This window comes from Prionailurus viverrinus, chromosome C2 (genome assembly GCF_022837055.1).
Source record: "Prionailurus viverrinus isolate Anna chromosome C2, UM_Priviv_1.0, whole genome shotgun sequence".
Lineage (NCBI taxonomy): Eukaryota > Metazoa > Chordata > Mammalia > Carnivora > Felidae > Prionailurus > Prionailurus viverrinus.
Genome location: NC_062569.1, coordinates 29,283,656 through 29,307,186, shown reverse-complemented (window position 1 = coordinate 29,307,186; position 23,531 = coordinate 29,283,656). Strand labels below are relative to the sequence as shown.

General features: G+C 38.6%; 1 protein-coding gene and 1 long non-coding RNA gene across 5 annotated transcripts in view; one reads left to right on the top strand and one right to left on the bottom strand.

Moving 5' to 3' along the window:
• TMEM108 (transmembrane protein 108) overlaps nucleotides 1-23,531 on the bottom strand; it is a 366,497-nt gene that overhangs the window by 176,873 nt on the left and 166,093 nt on the right. The window lies entirely within an intron of this gene.
• The window catches only part of LOC125175624 (uncharacterized), a 115,312-nt gene that overhangs the window by 89,645 nt on the left and 2,136 nt on the right, over nucleotides 1-23,531 (top strand). Inside the window, exon 4 of the long non-coding RNA XR_007155906.1 lies at nucleotides 1,374-1,548. This is a non-coding gene — a long non-coding RNA (uncharacterized LOC125175624). The remainder of the gene's footprint in view (nucleotides 1-1,373; nucleotides 1,549-23,531) is intronic.

Sequence of the window (23,531 nt, the reverse complement as noted above, 5' to 3'; positions counted from 1 at the left end):
AATAAAAGATAAAGTGAGAAATTTCCCAGAGGGGATGACCCATAAACTTTAAGATGTGTAACATTTAATTTTTGTTTGTTTTATGCTATTTTTACTTATACACTACATCTATTCTTCCCCTCCACAATGCTTATCCACCACTAGTACCCTCAAAAATCTCAGCAAAAGTCTTGTACAAAACAGCCTTACATCAGTGGTGCTCAGATGGGCAATGACAGAAGAGACTATGTTCCAAGACAAGGGTGCCATGAATAGAAAGGAGCCATAGAAGTCCTAAGCAACAGTTAGTGGGCATCTATGGAGGGTTTAGGACACAGCAAGCACTCAATTGTAAAGTGATTAAATATATGAATGAATAAATAAATGATTAAATAACAGGAGAGCAGAGAAACAGTTGTAGTTTATATTGATTAAGGAGAACATAAGCCCCTCAGTCATCTCTAAAAATGCTGAGAGATTTTTGAGAAACTGTTTGACTTTCGACAATATATACAATAGAGCCATAAAATGGCTGAGTTCATAAATTGGGCACTTGGTATCATCTGGGTTATACAGGGGTATCCCAACTATAAGCACCACATGGCTTGTATTTATTCAAAATTAATCTTTATTTAGGTCTTTTTGTGGAGTTGTTTTTTTTGTGTGGGTTTTTATTATTTTAATTCCAGTATAGTTAATAGTTTTGTGGAGTTTTATAGTGTTTTTCCTTCATTTGAGTTCTATAGTCTTATTGAATTAATTCCTAGGCATTTTATATACATTTTATATGCATATATACATGTATACATATATACATATACACATATATATACACATATTTTTTTGCCACTGTTATGGAATTTCTGCTTCCATTTTATCTTCTAACTGCCTCTATATGAAAATGACTGAATTTTGTGTATTCATTTTGTGACCTAATCAAACTCACTTAGTTCTAACAATGGTTTCTCACCTGAGTCTCTTGGGTGGGTAGTTGTGCTTTGGATAGACAGAGAGGCACAATGAGATTCCATCTAAAGCTGTTTTTTAACCATACAGTAGGAAACATTCATTGTATCTGGTCCCTCAGGGAATAATTTAGAAGCTCCAAGGAAGACAACTAATATCTGGGATGAAATTCTAAGAAAGTACAGTTTACAGCCAAGAGACTGAAGAGAGGAGGAGGATGAAAATATTTGCCCAAACATGCAGATACAGTGGCACAGGTGGGATCTCACTGACTATTAGGCTCAGGGAAAACAAAGAGGTACAAGTAACCTGAATCACTTCTTAAAGAAGGTGAGCCTAAAAGAATCCTACTTCTCCCTGCTTTGGTTTAAATGGAACAGTTCTATCTATTCCACTGATTCAGGAAGGGTAATTTTTCTCTTTCATAGGTCGCTTAAAATGTTGCAATTAGAAATGTTCATGTAGCAGAGAAGAAGTAATGAAGAGCCAAATGAAAAGCTCTGATATGTGATGTGTAAACTGACTTGAAATAACAAGTTCATACAGAATAAGGAAGAACATCCAGGAAAATCCTGGAAAACAACAACACAAAAACCCAATAAGGTAAGGACAGGGGAAAGAGGGACTGTCAGCCCTACCAGACACTGAAACAAACTGTAAGGCCACTACATAATCAAGCCAACTTGGTATTAACACATGAATAGACCCAATTATATATGGAAATTTATATGATAAAGCAGCATATTAAATTAATAGGCAAAAAGAACTTTTAAGTAAACATTGAGAGATTAGCAGAGTAATATGGGAAAGATAAAATTGTACTAACTTCCAAATATTACACACCAGCATAAATTCAAAGGACCAGACCTTTAAATGTAAAATATGTATACAAATACTAGAAGAAAGAGCAAATTCTACTGGGAGTAGAGAAGCTTTGCTAAATCTAAATCAAAGTTTGAAGCAACAAGAAAAACATAAACTTTATTACATAAAAATTACAAAGCAAAAACTATAAGTAAAAAAAACCCATAAAAACCTAGGAAAAAAATGTTTATCTTACAAAAAGCAAAGAGTTAAAATCCCTAAAATTTATTCCTAATCCCCAAATTAATCCTCATGGTGCCTTAGTAATCATTTGCATACATGCTTGCCTTGTCCAAAACACATGTTCCCAGCTGAGGTCAAACAAGGCAATGATCTGTCGTTATCTTTATGTTTGTCTTCTTGTTTTAGCTCTCATACTGTGAACAATTATCCTTTCCATAGGCTACTGAGTACTATGTTTTTATCATTTGGGGGCTTTTTATTGTTCTATTTGAAATGGCCTGCAAGCACAGTGCTGAAGTGCTGTCTAGGGCTCCTAAGTGCAACAAGGCATGAGTTATGGTGCTATTGGCTGTGAGTTCAAAGCTAATGAATTAATAATATATATTACATAAGATGTCTTTAAACAACAACACATGAAAACAAGGTTACATATGGATCAACTGACAAAACTGTGACCTCAGGCTCACAGGAATCTAACCCTTCATTTCCCCTAAAAGCAATGGCTTGTATTTACTATTCAGTATTTATGAAAACTTTATAGAACATAACTGCCATGAATTATGAGAACCAACTGTATTTAAGATGAGCTTTAAAATATTTTGCGAGGCAAAGAATAAAGATGACCAACAATTGAGGTGAATAATAAAAGTTGGCACAAAACAAAACAATGGCTCCCCATCTCTTTAGGACTCAGGAAGAACTGATTAAACTAACAGCCAACACCTATAATAGTGCCCTTTGGGAAAATGATGAAGGGGGTTGGGGGAGAAGAACAGGAGAGTTCAAATAACAACTAACATCACAGGTCTGCACAAAAGTTTGGAAAGGGGCATACATCTCCATTTTATAGGCGAGGACACAGACACCAAAAACTCAGTCTTTGCTCAACATCACATCTACCAGATGTGAGACCTTGAGCTAGTTTCTAGACTTCTCTGATTGGTGGATTTCTTGTTTGTAAATGGGGTAAGAATGGTACTTGATATGCTTGCTGCAAAGACCAGTCAATACATGCAAAGCACCTGCCCTAGTACCTGGCAGACAAGTGCTCAGAGTGAATACCTAATAGCAGAAAACAAGAAAATGACACATTAGGCCAGAGCTCAACAACCATCTCTGAATTGTGCTTTCCCTAAGCTAGAAATGAAACAAAGACTTTGGGATATTACTCAGATAGTCCCTTTTGTTAAATCCAGTGTCTTATTTAAATTAAATTTAGAATTTATTTTTATGGGTACAAGTTGAACTTTAAGGTTGTTATTTATACCTTTGTTTTCCTTAAAAAGTTATCTGAGGAGGCTTACTACTAGATGCAACTTGTATAACAGATTAACACATCAAAGCACATTAATAATATCAGAAAGGGAGATCCCAAATTATGTGGACAAAGTGGAAATCAATTTTACCATAAAATGCAATGAAACAATAATACTTTTGTCTTGGAGCTTCCTAGAAGTAAATGCAAAAAAGATAGCATAATTTTTTTTCTGGCTGCATAGAGGTACAGTTTGCATTTTGTTCAGGAATACAACCCTTTTCTATCACTAACTTCTAAGAAAAGATCATTAGACAATTTTTGATAAGCATTAGCATCCTAGTATGAGGATGGAATTCCTCGTATTCATTCCATATTCATGGAATATGAACAGATTATTTATTCTTGGCATGGCTGCTCCTTATCAACCCATAATAAAAGCTCAAGTCATGTGTTAAGTAGTAAGTCAGGGAAAGCATTTCAATGAGCAGCAGGTGGACCATGCTGTAGGAAAAAGAACCAGGCAGGCCTACCACTGAGTAGCTTTGCTATGTGATCTTAAGCAAGTTACTTAACTTCCCTGATCATCAGCTTTCTCATTTGTAAATGAGGCTGACACCTAAGTCAGAATGGTTAAAATTAATAACTCAGGCAACAACAGATGTTGGTGAGGATGCAGAGAAAGGGCAACACTTTTGCACTGCTGCTGGGAATGAAACTGATGCAGCCATTCTGGAAAACAGTATGGAGGTTCCTCAAAAAATTAAAAATAGAACTACCCTATGACCCAGCAATTGCACTACTAGTTATTTATCCAAAGAATACAAAAATGCTGTTTCGAAGGGGCACATGCACCCCAATGTTTATAGCAGCGCTATTGACAATAGCCAAAGTATGGAAAGAGCCCAAATGTCCATCGACTGATGAATGGATAAAGAAGATGTAGTATATATACAATGAATACTCAGCCATCAAGAAGAATGAAATCTTGCCATCTGCAACAATGTGGACAGAACTAGAGAGTATTATGCTAAGCAAAATAAGCCAATCAGAGAAAGACACATATGATTTCACTCATATGAGGAATTTAAGAACCACAACAGATGAACACAGGGGAAGAGAAGGAAAATTAAGATAAAAACAGAGAGGGAGGCAAACCATAAGAGACTCTTAAATAGACCAAACTGAGGGTTGCTGGAAGGGAAGTGGGTGTAGGGATGGGCTAAATGGGTGATGGGCATTAAGGAGGGCACTTGTTGGGATGAGCACTGGGTGTTATATGTAAGTGATGAATCACTGGGTTCTACTCCTGAAACCAATACCACCCTGTATGTTAGCTAACTTGAACTTAAATAAACAAATAATAAAAAAAAGATTACTGAGAGAATTCAATTAAGTGAAGCACCTCCTGTGTATCTAGTACGTTGCTTCTGTCTCTCCCTTTCCCCCAAGCGAATGGCATACAGACTGCTGTTCTTGGTCTTGTGAGGATAGAGAAAATCAGGAAAGTGAAAGGAACTGATATTCAGCAAGTTACCCCCGGGCCTGAGTATCATGAGCAGTGGGTTACTTCAGGAAAGCAAATATGAAGGTTTCTCAGGCTCACTTACATCATAAGTCACAAATAGATGCATGTATCCACAGGGCTAAGTTTGGGTTAGAAAAGGTTTTTAGTCAATTTCTTTTCATACAGATGATCTGCATGTTTAACACAAGAATATCCTTCACTTCCATAAAGAAATAGATGTTCTTATAATTCTTCCTGAAACTTGTGGCTCTCCCAATCGTTCTTCCAAATTTTGTCAGTTTTGAGCAAGAAATATTTCACTTTCCTCTGAACCTATGATCGACATTGTGAGCCTGACTATAGCCTGTCACTTTGTCTCAGTCCTGGGAGTCTATAGGGAATAGTGGTGACTATGGTGAACTTGAAAGCACAAGGGAATGGTATTTTTAGGCCCTAGCCAATTGTCAGTAGGAAAAGGAGTCTTTTTTTCCCTTAAACTGAAAAATCTTCTCAAAAAATTTTTTCCCTAATTTTTCAAGAGAAGCCATACATCACATCTCTATTTTAAAACACTAGCAATTAATTCATATGGGGCAAGACTACAAGCCAAAAGAAATAGGACTGTGTGATTTCTGATTTATAAAGGCTTTCATGGTGCAGAACCTGCATGAGCACTTTTCTAGTAAACTAGGAGGAGAATAAATGTCTGTCTGAGGAGAGAACCGTACTGACTTAGGAAGCAGTGCACACAGATCTACCCTCCACCCTTGGAGCCAGGATCTCACTCAGTAAACTCTGAAGGATAAAAAACACTTCAGTAGTGCCCCTTCCCTCTCTTCCCCTCCATATTTTCTTCTCTGAAAAATAGAAGACAATATTGGAGTCTGTCAGATCCATGAGACGCTGAATTCCAAACAGAAGGGCAAAAACAGATCCCTTCTACTAAGGAAAAGCCTACGAAAAGGAATCAATTAATGTAGACTTTGCTTGGAGGACTGAGAAGTAATTGCCTGAGTGTTCAAGACCAGCTGGAGTTTATTTGCATTTGCTGGGGGAGAGTGTTCTGCGGTCCACAGCCACTGAAGTCAGCAAGGGGGTAAAAATAGGACCAGGAGCTTGAGGCTTATTAGAATGACATAGACTTCTTTTTTATGGCATTAAAGTGTATTAAGGACATTTATCTCATTTGAGGAGACAGAAAGGTGCTTGTGCAAGGTGAAGCACACATACCACACTCCCTCTTTTATGGTTTTGGGATTAAAAACTATACATTGAGTTCAGGGAATTAAATGATATTGTAGCAATGCCAAATGCTAAAGGAGGATGTTTTATCATTTTGACTGGACTGCTTATGAAAAAGATTATTTCTTGTCCACAGCAAACACATTCATTTTTTTTCTTTCTTTTGTAGTGCCTGAAAAATATCTTTAGAAATTGAATTTTGGAACCTAAGAATATGTGTATTTCCTTTGGGAAGCAGCCATTTGTCCTAAAAGATGTGCCAAGTTTTTACAATGGAAAGGGAGGGAAGGCCATATGAAACAGGCAAACTCTTATCACCATGTTTTACATGTGGAGAGAAGATTTAAATAATGCTGCATGCTATGAACAAGCAATACATTTCAGTATGTGAAATTATTCCTAATATCATAGTCCTTGCTAAATTTTAATTTTGATCTCAAGAACAGTCTTTTTTCCCTGCCATTCTTTGTCCTGAGCTTCTCCCATCCAACTTCAATCCACATAAAGGCTTCTGTAATTCTTGAGCTAGTGTGAAGACGGTTTTAATTTATGGCTTTGGTTTAATCTTTCAAAATATGTAATTTATGTCTGGTGATTCCATAGGAGATGCAGAGTCTGTTAATGTATGGCTGGAATAAAAATTATAATGAAATGAAAAATTATGCGGGTACAAGTGAGGTGGGCCAATATAAAACAGATACAGCCTGAAGTTTGAGGCTCTATAGATTCTACCTCAATCTGTGGGCAAGGCCATCAGAGGAATGCAGTGCTGTCTGCTCCCAATACAAAGATGTCCTGCAACTCAGTGTTGGTAGTGTTCAAGTCACTCCCTATGTGGTACAGGACCAGGAAGTCACTACTATGCTGCCCACAATACCCAGGGAAGAGAGGAACACTTATAGCCATTACCTGAAGAGTAGGAATTAAGGTGATGGGTAAGATCCGTGTGGGCAAGTTCAGTCCCACAGTGAAGTCACAATATTCCAAGCATTTCTGATAATTCTCAACTTTATTCCTTGCTCCAGGAAGCATGAGTAAAATAATACATTTCATCTCACCTGTGAGGGCCTTAACCAGCCCACTTAACTATGTTGATAATTAGACCTTAGTTTGATAACTGGAAGGGCGAGAAGAAATATCTACAAGTATCAAAATTAGTATTCCCAAGACTAGCTGATGGTCAGAATCTATTTTTAAGATAGATTCCTAAGTCTTTCCCTCAGGAATTCTAATTCCCAGGTTCTTAGATGGAGCAATCGAAAAGGCTCCCAAGATGGCTCTTATGATCAACCAAGGTTGGAAACCAAGAACCTAATCTAGTACTTCTTCATCCTGACTACACATTAGAACCCTGGAGGAATGTACTGGGTAGATTAAATCAGATTCCCTTGGGATTCTAATGTGCAGTCAATCAAGAACCAGGGACCCTTACCCCAGCCTAAAAGAGCACTAGAGCCACAGTGAGGCCAGCGCTGCTTATTCTCATTCCTGAGACTCGCATTTTATGGGAGATGAAGGAAGCAGGATGATTGATGAAACCACATTTGCAAGTTATGTTTAAAACAGAAATGACTGATTCAGTGTTTCTTAAATATTTAGATCCACAGCCTCTCATGCGATTCAAGTTTCATGCAACGTGAATTTTTTGTGATATTTTACCCAGTCTATCTTTGATATACCTCTCACTTGTCCTTGCTACTTGGCTTCCAGGGATGTCAGGAAGATTAAGGAGATAATGACTAAAAGGGAGAGAGAATGTGGTTCAGTGAAGTCAAGAGGGTGTGGAAGCCACGTACAGACTAAGAGACTGGCATAAAGCTGAAACAACCCTAATCCCAAATCACTTCTTCCCAAGGTAGACTGATGTCCCTTTTCCCCAAGACTGCATTCACAGAGAAAACAGAGGGGGCAGCCATGGCCACAAATTCTGTGTGGGATCAGGGAGGATAAACCACACTGAAAGGATCTCCTTTCTGTGGGGACCAAAGCCAACTACACAGAGAATCAGGGCAGGAAGATACAATATAAACAACAATTAACCTGGAGATCCACTTCTTTGGAAAATACTGAGTGCTGCTAAGTACCAAGTACTGTGTTAGTAGTAGGGACTGGGACTGGGAATAAAAGCAAATGAGACATGATCCCTGCCCTAAAGGAACTTGCAGTTTAGCAGGGGGAACAAATATCATGTCAAAAAAAATCACTCTATAGCCAGCTTTGCCCTTATCAGTTGTATAAGACAAATTATCACACTGTATTCTAGAAAATTATAACACTTAGACCCTGAGACTCAAGAAGGTTAGCACATTTTCTGTCAGTAAAACAGGTATCACACCAATGCTACAAGGTTGTTCTGGGAATGAAATAACACCTCCACAGAGTTTAGAGCACAGAAGTACAAGAAACATGTCCTATCCCTTCAGAGGAAGGAAAAATAACATCTTCTGGAGAGTAGCAGGACAAGGTTTTTGAAGGAGATGGAATATGAGCTAAACTTGCAAGGTTAAGAAGGATTCTGACTAGCAAAGGTAAAAAAAAGTACAAAGATGCTGAGTGAGGACAATGAGGCAGGAGTTTGAGGATGAGTACATTAAAGCACAGAAGATCTACCACTTGCTGCTTTAAATTTCCTAAAGAATGCAATTTGACTATGTGACTCTCCAGCTTCTCAAATGAGATTAGGCCAATGTTCTCATTTTCTGGGGGAGGGAAGGATATTCCAAAAAAGGACAAAACTGACAGGGAAACAGCAGGCAGAAGTTGGGAGGCAGAGAGATGGAGGCTGGGTCCCCAAAGCTCAATCTTCCCGGATCAAAATAAATGCCTACTAACCATGAGACAGCTGGAATGTCACTGTCTTATAAGTCCAGGCAGCTATCGGACCCAGAATGTTTACATCCCCATTAATGTTTACACGGCACTAGCCAAGTGGTACTGCGTGGTGCCAAAACCAGTGGATACATGGATAGATGTGATCATGCAGCTGGACCCTCAGATCCCTAGGGCTAGCTATGTAGGCTCATTCTCATCATTTCATTAACTTCACAACAGTAACCACATTGTTTATACCAATGACTCTAAAAATGTGGTTCTCAGACCACCAGCAGTACCAGGAAGTTGTTAGGAATGTAAATTCTCAGGTTCCATCCTAGAGCAATGAATTAGAAACTCTCAAGGTAGGGCCCAGCAATCTATGCTTCAACAAGCCTCAAGGATGCATGCTGAAGTCTGAGAACCTTTCCTCTGCAAAAGTGAATTTCTGGCTATGGCAGGGTTTTACTCTTTAACTATTACCTTGGATAAATCATTTATATCTTCAAAGGACCAATAAATGAGGAAAGAGGGAATTAGAGCAGAAAGGTCCATTTCCATAGTCTCTTTCAACTGTAACATACTACAATTGATCAGTTCACAAGTGTGCAAATGTTTATAGTTCATTAGTTTGAATTGTTGGTGCTGGCATTTGTGGCTCTTGTTGAGAGGAGAGTATTAGCATAGTATGTTTGAATCCTAATGACTGCTTTGAAAATGTCACCCATCTCCATTATTCAACTTTTTAGGCTAGTAATATTAATGCTGTATGAGTAGTAACACCTACATGGGGGGTGGCATGTATTAAAACATGGATTTGTGGTAGAAAAACAACATGACTACAGTGTATTTCCTAGTCTCTGTTGTGGTTATACACTTCAATAAAAATGAGACCTTTCAATGAATTAAAATTATAAACACAAGCTGCCAGAATGAATTTAAATGATTAAATCCTAGAACAACTACTTTTCAAATAAACCTCTACCCAGAATCTAAAAGACTTAACAATGACAGTCAATACTTAAAGGTGAGTCAAATAATGTAAGCCATTTGTGCCTTGCAAATCAGCCCAAACCAGGAGTGTAAAATTCAGAGCTCCAAAAATTGAAGAAAATTGAGCTATACCTCAAAGAAATCAGACTGGGGATGAATCAGGATGTTTAAGAACAATTAGCCATCTGTTTTCCAGTGGCGTCCTTCCTCAAGCTATTGATGCACACTGACATTTAGATGTAGGATTTGTGAATTAAAATGTAAGTTCTGGGATGGTAGAAATTTTGCCTGTCTTGTCTACTGCTATGCCCTCAGTGCTTAGAATATGGTCAAGCACATAGCAGGTATTCATTAAATGCATAAATGATCCACAAAATTGATACAGGTGGCACTCCCAAACAGAATTTTCTGTAATGATAAAAAAGTTGTATAAGTTATATTGTCCAATACAGTAGACACTGACTATAGGTGGTACTGAGCACTTAGAATGTTGCTAGTGTAACTTGGGAAAAATGTTTACATTTAAATAGCTATTTAATTGAAAATTATGTAGACACAGTTATAGAGGCTGAGGAAAATGTATGTGGGGGGTGCACAGAAAAACATGAGTGAGTATATAATGCAGCAAACTGTGTTATTATTTCTGACAGGGAAAGTGGTTCAAATAAAGGCAGATTGGGTGGACAATGCTTCCTGGGCTCCAGATTCTTTCCACTTTCCCTAAAGTCTGTAGCAGCAGCTGTTGAGGCAGGGAGGACTGAATTTCAGATTTAAGGAGGAGAGACAACACTCCTCAACCACCAGGAACAAGGTGGTATTGAACCCATGGACACCAACAGCTGGTGGAAAGTGACTGCTGTACAGCCAAAGACACCAAGTGTCTATGGAAACAAAAGCAGTGAAGAAGTTGGGATTTCTCTCCTGGCTCAGCTTGCTAGCTGGTTCATGTGTTCATTCAAATATTTTCCAATGCTCCCTAAGTGCCAGGCCCTGTTTTCTTTTCCCTTCTTAGGGGATGTTATCCCAAGCACTGATCCTTGCAATTGAGTCAGACTTTGAGGTTCTTGGGCTTGCCACAAAATAGAGGAAATCTTGGGAAGAAAGGGCTGCCTTGCAAAATGAGATAATTAAATGAGAACCATGTAATCTTAATTGGGAAAAAAAAAAAGACATGCCCTTTTTTTTTCTACCCAAACTAGTGAAAATTGATTGTTGTGTATGTGGCATAAAGCCTAAAATTACAGCATACTATTAGGTGCTGCCTTGACTTTTGGTAAAATCAAGAGGGCCTTGAATGGCCTAACTCCCCACTGGATAAGGTTCCCTAGCAAAGCAACTCTCCTTATCAAAGGTATCAGGCATAGTTCCTGCTTATCCCTGAGTAGAAGGTTTTAGTTCCTAACAAGCAAGTGGAATTATTCAAACAAGCCAATCACATCCTCCCCAGGAATCAGGGGGGACCCCACCCTCTTGACACCACAAACCTGCTTCCCACAACTCCTAGCTATTCATGCTGTTCCTGAGTGCAACTCCCCAGTGGCCCTGTGTGACATGCAGTGTTTTCACACCCCCCACCCCACCCCCCCACCCCAGCTATGAGTACATGTGACTAATCAACTGCTGTTGATCACATGCATCCTGTGTTGCGTGTTTGGCTCATCCCCTAGGGTGAGTTCCCTCCCTCACTAATGGAGCGAATAGAAAGTCATTAAAACAAGTTCTACATAGAAGCACCTGGGTGCTCAGTTGGTTGAGTGTCAGACTCTTGATTTTGGCTCAGGTCATGATTCCAGGGTTGTGGGATCGAGCCCCATGTCAGGATCCATGCTGAGCATGAAGCCTGCTTAAGATTCTCTCTCTCCCTTCCTCCACCCCTCTCTCCCACTCTGTCAAAAAATTATAAAAAAATTTAAAACCCCCTCAATTTCTACATATTTTTACAAACTCTTCATAGGTAATTCATCAGTTGTTGCTGGGCCAGATATAATTTATTGATACTTAGGACAATTTCAACCCTTTCAGGGGCATGAAACTTGGAAAAAACCTATATTTCTTAGAGATCCTTGTCATCAGATTAGATTCCCATTAGATTATCATTGATTAGAAGCCAGAGCATGACATTTGAAGGGTGAAAGAAAAGCCATAATTCTCCAGTAGCAGCTGTGGGTTAATAGCACTAGACAAAAGACAAAAGGTTTGGTCAGAGACTTCTGAGGGTCCACCAGAGAACCATCTATTTACTTAGGCACTACAGGCAGCTAAGGCTTTTATTGGCTATTCCCCCATGTCTCCTGCATATCCGATTTCCTAAAATCTGCTATAGCAAATGACTGAACCTTGGTTTATATCCTCTTGGCTTCACCTCTGGTTTCAGCCATGGTTGCATAGTTCCATACAGGCTTCAACTCCATGGTGGCAGGATTCTTCCTCAAGTGCCGGATACACATTTCTGTTTTCTTTCTGTTCTAGGGTTCCTCTGCCATTGCAGATGTCATGGGAGTCGGCTGGGACCACAAAAATGTGGTACAGCTCAGAAATACAGGGAGTTAATATCCATGGGGCAATTCTTGAAAGGCAATGGATAATTCTTCCTACCTTTCATCCCATGGGAGGACAATTCTGGAATGGATTCTATAGGTTTCTAAGTAGGTTCTGCTAGAATCAAGCTCCCATAATGCAATCTCTACAACACACCCCTGTTGGCCATTCCTCTTTGCCTTATTTCTCACTGCTAATCCTGGGATCAGCTCCCAAGTAAACTATCTACTCCTAAGTCCTTGCCTCAAGCTTTACTTTGTGAGGAATTCAAACTAAGAGAGTGGCTTTCCTGACCTTTGCTCCCCCAGCCCTCCAAAGGTTGTATAAGATTTGTTTCCCTGTATTAAAATATTTCCTATTCTTCACATTTAGAGTGGCTTCTGTTTTCCTGAACCAACTATAATTAATAGAGTTACACAATATTCCATCACATAATAGATCATTTTACCTATTACTCTGCAAACAGACATTAAGAGGGGCATCATTATTTTACTTTTGTTATCTTCAGTACTTTGATTACTATGGAAAATATTATTAGTTGTTTTACCAATAGACATTCTTTCAGTATACCTTACTAACAAAACCTTATTTGGGTTAACCTGACCCAATATAGCTAACTGTAGGCGTGCTGACCATACTGACTCCATCTTTGGTCCTCCATTTTGTTCATGTTAGCTCAGTGATGTCTTTTGGGGCTACATGTTCCGAGCCCCACAGAGATTAATATACACACCTTAGAAATGCCTGCCACGTCTGGGACAGGGGGAGGTTTGTTTTGGCCTCCCATGACTCTATTAGAGATAATATAGTCTTTCCCCTTCCCGATACACAGGTTGTGCCACAAGATCTAATTAAAAGGTAGCTGTCAATTAGATGCATGTAAGCCCCATGAGGTGTGTGTAACATCTCATTACAATGCCCTTTGGCATGTCCCCTCACTCTATAAAATCTGTGGACTAAGGTAAGATTTTGTGGAGAATAACTATGCACCTGCTGTGGATTGTCCTCTTCTCAATCCCCCTGTCAGTAAGTTACCCTGAATAAAACTCGGTAAACTGTATGGAGTGGCCTCCTTCGGTTTCCAGTCTCAAAGTGCCTTCTCATTTTGGGAGATACTTTACTGTCTCTCCTGCACCTTCTAACATTGAGCCAAACCTTAATTTTATAGTCCCCATTGAAGTTAGGAGAGACATAGTTCTAACTAATGAGAAACAGAAGTTCACCCTAGAAAAGTTTAAGCTGGCTTCCTTATTTTTTCCTTTTCCCATCTGGAACAATGACATGAAATAAACTTGCCATCCTACATCCACAAGGGACAGTGAGGACAAAAACCACTGCTTGGGAGGCTGATGGTATGATGGAGCTGCCTCAGGAGCCCTGAATATTGGTCTCCTCACTTCTTGTTATGTGAGAAAGATAAAGGTCCATTTTGTTAAGCTGCTGTAATGATTTCTTTTACGCTGCTGAGTGCAATCCCCTTACACTGTCTTCATATTTTTCCACTTTGAATCATTTCCTTTGACTTGACTCCTGGAAGGAAACTGCCAAGTCAAGAGAGGTATATACATAAATTTATGATACTAAATAATCTTACAAATGATGCTAAATGATCTTACAAAAGGACTAGATCAATCTACATGGCTACCATCATACTATGACACTATATATTCTGGAAAGGGACAGTGTACTTGTTTTGTAATTATCTTGCTAAATAAATTCCATTTCATCACCGGTCTAATATACTATTAGTAAGTTCTAAGCTCATAGGCTACATGGAAAGAAAATGCTCTGTGGAATCCTTACTCATAACAACTGTGAGCAGATTGTCCACTCAATAAAGCAGCACATACTATGATAGCTCTACAATGATTTTTATCACAAGATGACTATTAAAGACAGCCAGCGTGACCTCCTTCAAAGAAAATTTCCCCCACTGTTCCAAACAGAGTACAGTCAAGGGAGACATAGAGATGAAAACACACACAACAATGAGAAGATGACCAGGAGACCAGTGTGGCCACTGGCTTACTAACAGCTAAAGGATCTGCTTCTACCTGCAAAAGATGGAGGGAAAGGTGGAAAAGTCCCTGCATCACTCCAAATTAAAAGATACTGTTAGGGGTGCCTGGCTGATTCAGTCAGAGAAGCATGTGACTCTTTATCTCAGGGTCGTGAGTTCAAGCCCCATGTTGGTTATAAAGATTACTTAAATAAAACTTAAAAAAATTTTTAATGAAAGAACTATTTAGTAACAAGAGACAAAGATGAGCATTTTTATCTGACAGCTCCAGAGCTATTATATAGCCTAAAAGAGATATGAAAGAAACCATGGTAAAGAGATCACAGCAGGGGCACCTGGGTGGCTCAGTCGGTTAAGCGTCCAACTTTGGCTCAGGTCACAATCTCACGATCCGTGAATTCGAGCCCCGCGTCGGGCTCTGGGCTGATGGCTCAGAGCCTGGAGCCTGCTTCAGATTCTGTGTCTCCCTCTCTCTCTGACCCTCCCCCATTCATGCTCTGTCTCTCTCTGTCTCAAAAATAAATAAACATTAAAAAAAAAAGAATTTAAAGAGATCACAGCCAAACAGGCGTGCTTATCATGGCTCACCATGCACTATGCCTGTGTAAGCAAAACTCAGCCTCATCTTACATCTGAGCTCATTTTCCCCCTTTATTGGCAACTCTATGAGGAAATATCCTTGGCTAAGTGAATCATCACAACACTGCTTGATGGCAGAGACTCCTGGAATGCCATTCATTCATTCATTCATTCATTCATTCATTCTATTCACTCACTCACTCACTCTTCCTGCATGCCTACTGCCAGCAAGTGGTAACCCCCTGGACTCAAGGAGCTTACCAATCTGGGAGAAAAATGACAAATACAGCAATAATGATAACACAAAGGCACTGCAGGTTAAGAACCACAACAGAAATACGCAATGCTCTAAGAGCTGAGAATAGAATTTCCTTTAGATGGGATGAATGGAATATCCCACAGGACCTGATGGCAGCCCAGCAGAACCTCAAAGGGTGGGTAGGAGGTCAAGAAGACTATTTAGATGAAAAAGCAATAAATGTGATGCATAGGGCCTAAGTTAGGAAATCTTGGATTTTGTCCCAGTTTGTCTCTTAGATCTTATATGTTACTTAAATTTTGTGAGCCTTGGTTTGCTTACCTATAAAATAGGAAACAGTATCACCCTTCAGAGTTGGTTATTGCATATATTAAATTAGGTAATACATGTGGAAGTATGTTATAAATTATAAAGAGATAGAAATGTAATTAGTGGTCTACTCTTACAATTGTTTTCATTATTCTTTCATATATTGCAAACAGGACAAAAAAGTTCAAATATGGGAAAGTTCAGGGCATAATTGGGACAAGTTTTTCTTTCCAGGCGTAAGACATTATGATTTATGTAGTAGACTGTTAAACAGTTGTGCATTACCTGTTTGTTCTTTGACACACGGACACACATAGACACACGAACATACCCAGCGTCAGTTCCCTGAGGTCAGGTGCTGGATTTTACTATGTAAGTGTTGCATGGTAACTGTTATACCATGTTCAAACAAGTTCTTTCAAGTCAAATTTTATATTCTTATGATTTGGGCTATATATATATATTTTTAATGTTTATTTATTTCCAAAGGAGAGACAGAGCATGAGTGGAGGAGGGGCAGAGAGACAGAAAGAGAGAGAGAGAAAGAGAGAGAGAGAGACAGAATCTGAAGCAGGCTCCAGGCTCTGAGCTGTCAGCACAGAGCCCGATGTGGGGTTTGAACCCACAAACCACGAGATCATGACCTGAGCTGAAGTCGGACGCTCAACTGACTGAGCCACCCAGGTGCCCCTGGGCTATATTTTTAAAATGCTAATTCCAGCATAGTTAACATATAGTACTATATTAGTTTCAGGTGTCCTATATAGTGATCTAACAGGTCCATACATTACTCAGTGCTCATCAGGAGAAGTGCACTCCTACCTAATCCCCTTCACTTATTTCACCCACCTCCCCTCTGGAAACCATCTATTTGCTTTCTGTAGTTGAGTCTATTTCTTGGTTTGTCTCTTTGTTTTCCTTTGTTCATTTGTTTTTTTTTTTCTTAAATTCCACATATGAATGAAATCATATGATATTTGTCTCTGACTGGTTTATTCCATTTAGCATTATATTGTCTAGATCCATCCATGTTGTTGCAAATGGCAAGATTTCATTCTTTTTTATGGCTGAATAATATTCCATTGTGTATGTATGTCTGTACGTGTGTGTGTGTGTGTGTATCTCACATCCTCTTTATCTGTTCATCAATCAATGGACATTTGGGTTGCTTCCATAGCTGGCTACTGTAAGTAATGCTGCAATAAACATAGGGGTGCATGCATTCCTTTGAATTAGCATTTCTGTATTCTTTGGGTAAATATCCAATAGTGCAATTACTGGGTCACATAGTGTAGTTTTATTTTTATTATTATTATTTTTTGAAGTACCTCCATACTTTCTTCAACAGTGGCTGCACCACTTTGCATTGTTATCAACAGTGCACGAGGGTTCCTTTTCCCCTACATCTTCACCAACGCTTGTTGTTTCTTGAGTTTTTTATTTTAGACATTTTGACAGATAAGGTGATATTTCATTTGATTTGAATGTCCTTGATGATGAGTGATCATTTCAATAGATGCAGAAAAAGCATTTGACACAATGCAACAACCACTCATGATTTAAAAGAAAAAACCAAATGCTCAACAAAGTAGATTTAGAGGGAACATACCTCAAAATAGTAAAGACCTTAAATGAAAAACCCATGGCTAACATCATACTTAAAGGGAAAAATTGAAAGCTTTTCCTGTAAGGTCAGGAAAAAGAGAAGGATGTCCATTCTTAGCACTTTTATTTAACACAGCACTGGAAGTCCTACCCACAGAAATCAGACAGTGAGAAGGAATTAAAGGCATTCAAACTGGTAAGGAAGCAGTAAAATTTTCATTATTTGCAGATGACATGATACTATATATAGAAAACCCTGAAGACTCCACCAAAAACAACTAGAAGTGATAAATGAATTCAGTAAAGTCACAGGATACAAAATTAATGTACAGAAATCCATTGTATTTCTATACACTAATAATGAAGCAGAAAGAGAAATTAAGCAAACAATCCCATTTACAATTGAACCAAAAAAACAAAACAAAAACAAAACAAAACAATACCCAGTAATAAATTTAACCAAGTAGGTAAAAGACCTATACTCTGAAAATTAGAAAACATTGATGAAAGACAGTAAAGACGATTTTGGCCATATTAAGTAGGATTGAAGATGTTCCAATTTCATGAGATTGAATTTATAACCAGAAAGGAAATCTAAAGCCTTTAATGTAAAAAAGCAGTTCTGCATCAGAAAGGAAGTTGGTAGTAACCCACATTTTGATCCTCACCACACCTAGGTAGACTTTCTAGCTAGTAAGGATGGGGAAACTTGGAAAAAGAGAATTAGCTTCCCTGCTGATTAGAAAAGTAAATTATGGGATTTAATAATGGCAAATATATCATTGGGCTTTACTTCCTTTTATGATGCTGATAAGTTTGAATATTCAGGAAGTTGGTTTAAAAAATACAGCAGAAAAGACTATTTTTCTTTGTCTAGTTTGGAACGAGTGTAGCCACTAGAGAAGAAGCTTAATTTGAAATGTTATTATTAACAAATGCAGAAATCTGCCCACAGCAAAACTGGCATGAAAATGCTCTAGGAAAGTCAGGATTTCAAGGAAGTGTCCAGTGAAATTACTTACATTACTAATTCATGGCAAAAAAGGTGAGCTTAAATTAAGTAGAGGTTGATATGATTTAAGAATTAATGTTCCTACTCTTCCTAAGTATTTGTATTTAACTGCAACTTATAATAAAATGTTTTATAAATATGATAGATCTAGTTAATGCTTGTATTTAGGGAGTTTAATAGTAAGCCCAATTTTTATATAAAAAGCTTAATTATGTGAAAAAAAATATGCCCATCTCTTTACTTTAGTTGATTAGTAATCCAGAAATTGACCTAATGGTGTATCTAAGGCCCTACCATTCATGCAGGCACTATATAGGTTTAAGCTATAGGTACCAGCACAGGAAATTAACATTTACTATGCAGTGAATGTGTGCTCAGTGACATGCTAGATGGGACCTTTTCATTGGTGGCTTCACATCATTAAATAGTTATTAGTGTCCTTGCTTTTTTTGGAGCACTCAGAAAGTCATAAGGATAGCTCATAGCAGAGTCATGATTCTAATTAAGGACTGCTAAAGCCCACTGTCTTTGGATCAAAACCATGCTGCTCTCTTTTAGGTATAAACATATACTCAATTCTTATTAATTAGCTTCAAAAACCCAAACCCACCAAATCCCCACATCATCAATAGTCACAAAGGCTCCTAATAAATGCTTTTCTTTAATTCTGATGATTTATTTCTTTTGGCCCTCTACAAAGTGGTCAAAAGGTGTATCTTTTCTCTTTTTTATTTTTTTTAAAAATTGAGGAACAAAAGTAACTTTAAAAAACTATTTTTATGTTTAATGACAAAATTCTACCTCCTCTTTAGCCCCTCCCCCCTACACACATTGGGAGATTAGATCCATACGTTTTTATTTCCTTTGTCATAAGAAATATTAATTTGCAAAACAATGTTAAGATCCTTCCTAGAGCCCTGTCTCCCAAATCAAGAATGCACTATGTCCTAGACTAAGTAACACATCAGGTAGATTCCTGAAAAAGTCCTCTCACCAATTTTCTGCTACAGCCACTGACTTCTTTTTCTGAAATCACACACATATATGGTGTAAACTTCCTTTTCAAAAATCCGTTCGTGCTTCCTTTTGTCTGATATTTCACATTTCCTCAGCATGTTCCTATGGCATCTTGTATTGCTTTCCAACACATTCTTCTTCGTCAAGCTGGTGTTCTTACCTACATCTTTCCATGCACACTCACACACGAACTTCATGCTGCCCTTTTCCACTTCAATATTAATCCCCTACAGGGAATGTCTTCTTTACTTTCTTCTAGCAATTCAAACATAATTGCTTCAAGACTTACTTTCTCCAAAATTCTCTCCTGCTATAATTCCTCCTTCACCTACATCTCTCAACAATCACACATCTATTCCTCACAGAATTAAAAAGTCCTAGAGTTGTGGGGCACCTGGGTGGTTCAGTTGATTAAGTGTCCATCTCTTGATTTTGGCTCAGGTCATCTCACAATTCAGTTCCTGGGTTCAAGCTCCACATTGTCTGCACAGAGCCTGCTTGAAATTCTCTCTCTCTACCCCTGCCCCTATGTGCACGTGTGTGCTCTCTCTCAAAATAAAAATAAATAAAACTTAAAAAAAAAAGGCCTAGAGTTTTTAAGAAGCTTCAAAGGGGAAATATTTACATCTCATCACAATACAGGAGTCCTCTTTGCAACACTGAAAACTAGCCAAAATAGAAATAAGGGTGGGGGGAGGGGAGGGTTTTTTCCATGGTGAAACTGAAGAGAAGAAATTCATGCTATGAAACAGAGAAGGTTAAACAAAAATTATTAAAAAGGGTATATATGCTCTTCTTTTAATCTCAAACTTTCCTAAGGCTCCAAGGAGAATATAATTTGCCTCTGAGAAAGGTAAACTGAGTTACCATTATTAATTGGCTTAACTCTGGTCAACTAAACAAACATCAAGGATATGTCAAAATTCCTAAAACTTGTGTTATTTCTTCAAATCTTGCTTTAGGAGCACCTGGGTGGCTCAGCTGGTTGAGTGTCCGACTTCGGCTTAGGTCATGATCTTGCAGTTTGTGACTTTGAGCCCTTATTGGGCTGGCTGCTATCAGCACAAAGCCTGCTTCAGATCTTCTGTCCACCTCTCTCTGCCCCTTCCCCGCTTGTGCTCTCTCAAAAATAAAGTAAATCTTAAAAAAAAAAAAAAAAAGTAAATCTTGCTTTAAATTTAGGATGTTATTGGGGTGTGTGGGTAGCACAGTCGGTTGAGCATCCAACTTCAGCTCAGGTCATGATCTTACAGTTTGGAAGTTCAAGCCCCGAGTTGGGTTCTGTGCTGAGAGCTCAGAGCCTGAAGCCTGCTTCAGATTCTGTGTCTCCCTCTCTCTCTGACCATCCCCGCTTTGCATGCTCTCTTGAAAATAAAAATAAACATCAAGAATTTTTTTTAAACAAATTTAGGATGCTACTTAAATGCACAAAACCAATGTACTATTAAGTGTTATACTTCATTTTTAATCAAGAGTTATATTTTTGTAGAAGCATTAGAGAGAGGCATTAAAATCTTGCTAAAAGTTTACTACCTACTTGTAGCCTACATTAGCTACATAGCCAAGCCTGTCTGGTTGGACCCTGAGACCAGAGCCTGCCATCTAGTGGCAACCAACTCAAATTACAGGTAAAAAATTTGAAGGAGACATTCTAGAAGGAAATACAGATTGTCAAGATTGAAACTAAGACTAAAATTCTATGAATGATACATAGTTCAGAATATGATGTGGCAACTTTTTCATTACTTCCCCCCCTTAGCAGACTTTTTTGGACATTTCCCCCCAAATGTTCCCTCCAAATTTTAATACCATAGTTATACTGTGTATTTGTTTATGTAGTGATTATATGTTTTTTGTTGTTTTGAGAGAGAGAGGGAGGCTGGGAGTGAGAGGGGGAGGGGGAGGGAAGGAGGGAGAGGGAGAGGGAGAGGGAGAGGGAGAGGGAGAGGGAGAGAGAGAGAGAGAGAGAGAGAGAGAGAAAATACCAAGCAGGCTCCATGCTCAGTGCAGAGCCCAACATGTGGCTCAATCCCATGACCCTGGGATTATGACCTGAGCCAAAATGAAAAGTCAGACACTCAACCGACTGAGTTGTCCTATTCCCATGTTCTATACAAAACAAGAGTCAGTGCAAGATTTACTATCTTCATTTAATGCAGGGTTGAGGATGACTAAGGAAATTTTAAGTTAAAAGTTAATTTAAGGGGTGCCTGGGTGGCTCAGTCGGTTAAGCATCTGACTCTTGGTTTCAGCTCAGGTCATGATCTCATGGGTTCATGAGGTGGAGCCCCAGATTGGGCTCTGTACTGACAGCAGGGTGCCTGCTTGGAATTCTCTCTCTCCCTCTCTCTCTGCCCCTCCTGTGCTATCTTTAAATAAATAAATAAACTTTAAAAAGTTAAATTATCGGTATCAGGAATGGAGTGTTCCTGTAACAACAAAAAGCACTCAAATATAGGGCATTAACTTGGGGTCAGGCAATAGTGCTGTATGGAAACTCTTAGCAGAGCCTGGGAGAGTAGCAATCCATTTTGCAGTAGGAAAGCATTTTTTTTTAAGTTTACTTATTTTGAGAGAGAGAGAGAGCACACGAGCATGAGCATGAGATGGGGAGGTCAGAGAGAGGGAGAGAGAGAATCCCAAGCAGGCTCCACTCTGTCAGCGCACAGCCTGACATGGGGCTAGAACCCATGAACAATGAGATCATGACCTGGGATGAAACCAAGAGTGGGACATTTAACCAACTGAGCCACCCAGGTGCCTCAGGAAAATATTTTTTAAAAACTGTCACCTGTGACAATTTAGGATACAAATAATGCACCTGATAAGCTTGTTGCTTTAGGTGAAAAAGGTGAAAAATGGGATGCTAATAGCATCCTCTGACTGTTGTTGGTTGCATCTGACAACTGTACCATGAAAAAAGATGATTAAAGAAATGGACAGTTTATAAGCAGAAATGAAAGGGACTAAGAGTTCAGAAATTTCAAGTCTTGTAGGATTAGAAGAGCCAACTTCTTTACCCATACTGTAACACAAAAAAAACTGAGGAGACCTTTGAACAATTCAGGTAATTAAATCTTAGTCTCAGGTCAAGGACCAAATTAAAGGTGTGGCTTTATAACCTTTTAAAAAAACCACTGAATGGTTTAAGGTGGTCCCCAACTGGACAACATGACCCAGGAAAAAGAAAAAGGGGGTACTTCTCCCCCCAAGAAGTTCAAGGTACTTAAGATTAAGTCTAGAAAGAGAAGAAGGATTTCCTTCCCTGCCCAGACTTGGTGATGTGATTTGTCTGGCTAATGAAATGTGAGCGGGAGTGATGCATGTCAATCCTGGACTGAAGCTTTAATGGCCACTGCTCCATTAACAGGATGGAATTATTTTCTTACTACCACAAAACTGGCAGTGTTCCAGAGGCTTTATCATTAGCCTAGGTCTTAGTAAAGATGAGTAAGCAAAGCTATAGCCCATCTTTGTTGGCATGTAGCATGGGGGAAAAATAAACTTGTGATTGTCATCTACTGCTATTTTGTGGTAGTTTGCTACCACAGCATAAATCAAGCACTCTGAAAAATAGAGGGACTTTTAAAAACATTTCTCAAAACTTCAAAGGGGAAGATGCCTATTTCATATAAGAGAGGTGAAAATTTACTCTAAACAAAGGTAGTGACCAGTGAAGGAGAAAACCCTGGTGAATTTAAAACCTAGTTATTAAAGTTCTGTTGGGGATTATACTTTGTAAAAGCTGATCCCCTTTTGATTTTGCCTTCTCACCTCCATTCTTCTAAAAGAACATTCTGAATGGCTGTCTCCCTTAAAGTACCTACCCCCCATACTGAAATTTTATTCACAGTGGTACTACTCAAAAACACATTATGTAACTTCCTCCAAATAATCTAAATGAAAATTTTAATATTTTGATCAAGAATAAAAACAACTATATTGGCATATTTAGGATTTTTGTTTGTTTGTTTGTTTGCAATGAACCACCAGAACAACTGTTTAACTGAAATACCAGATCAGTCAACTCTGATAGATCATGATATACTTAGCACCAATGGTTATAGAATGTTGTATTGAACTCTTAGTTTAGATCCTCATATAGAAGTGACTGCCTCTAATGATATCCACTGTCAATCAATGATCTTTATTCACAAGAGCAAGGAAGATGGCACATACTATGCTCAAACAGCCAGCACGGTGCCTGGCACAGAGCATGTGATCAGTAAGTGCCAGGTCTCATCTCATACCCAGATTCCTCCTTGCTTCTTTATTGAAGAGATCTGGCTGATCAGACTTACTGACGTTTTAAGGTTTTAAAACAAAAATGGCAGATGATTTCTCAACAGCAAAGCTTTTAGAGCTCAGTTTTCTAGACCAGGGTGACAAGCA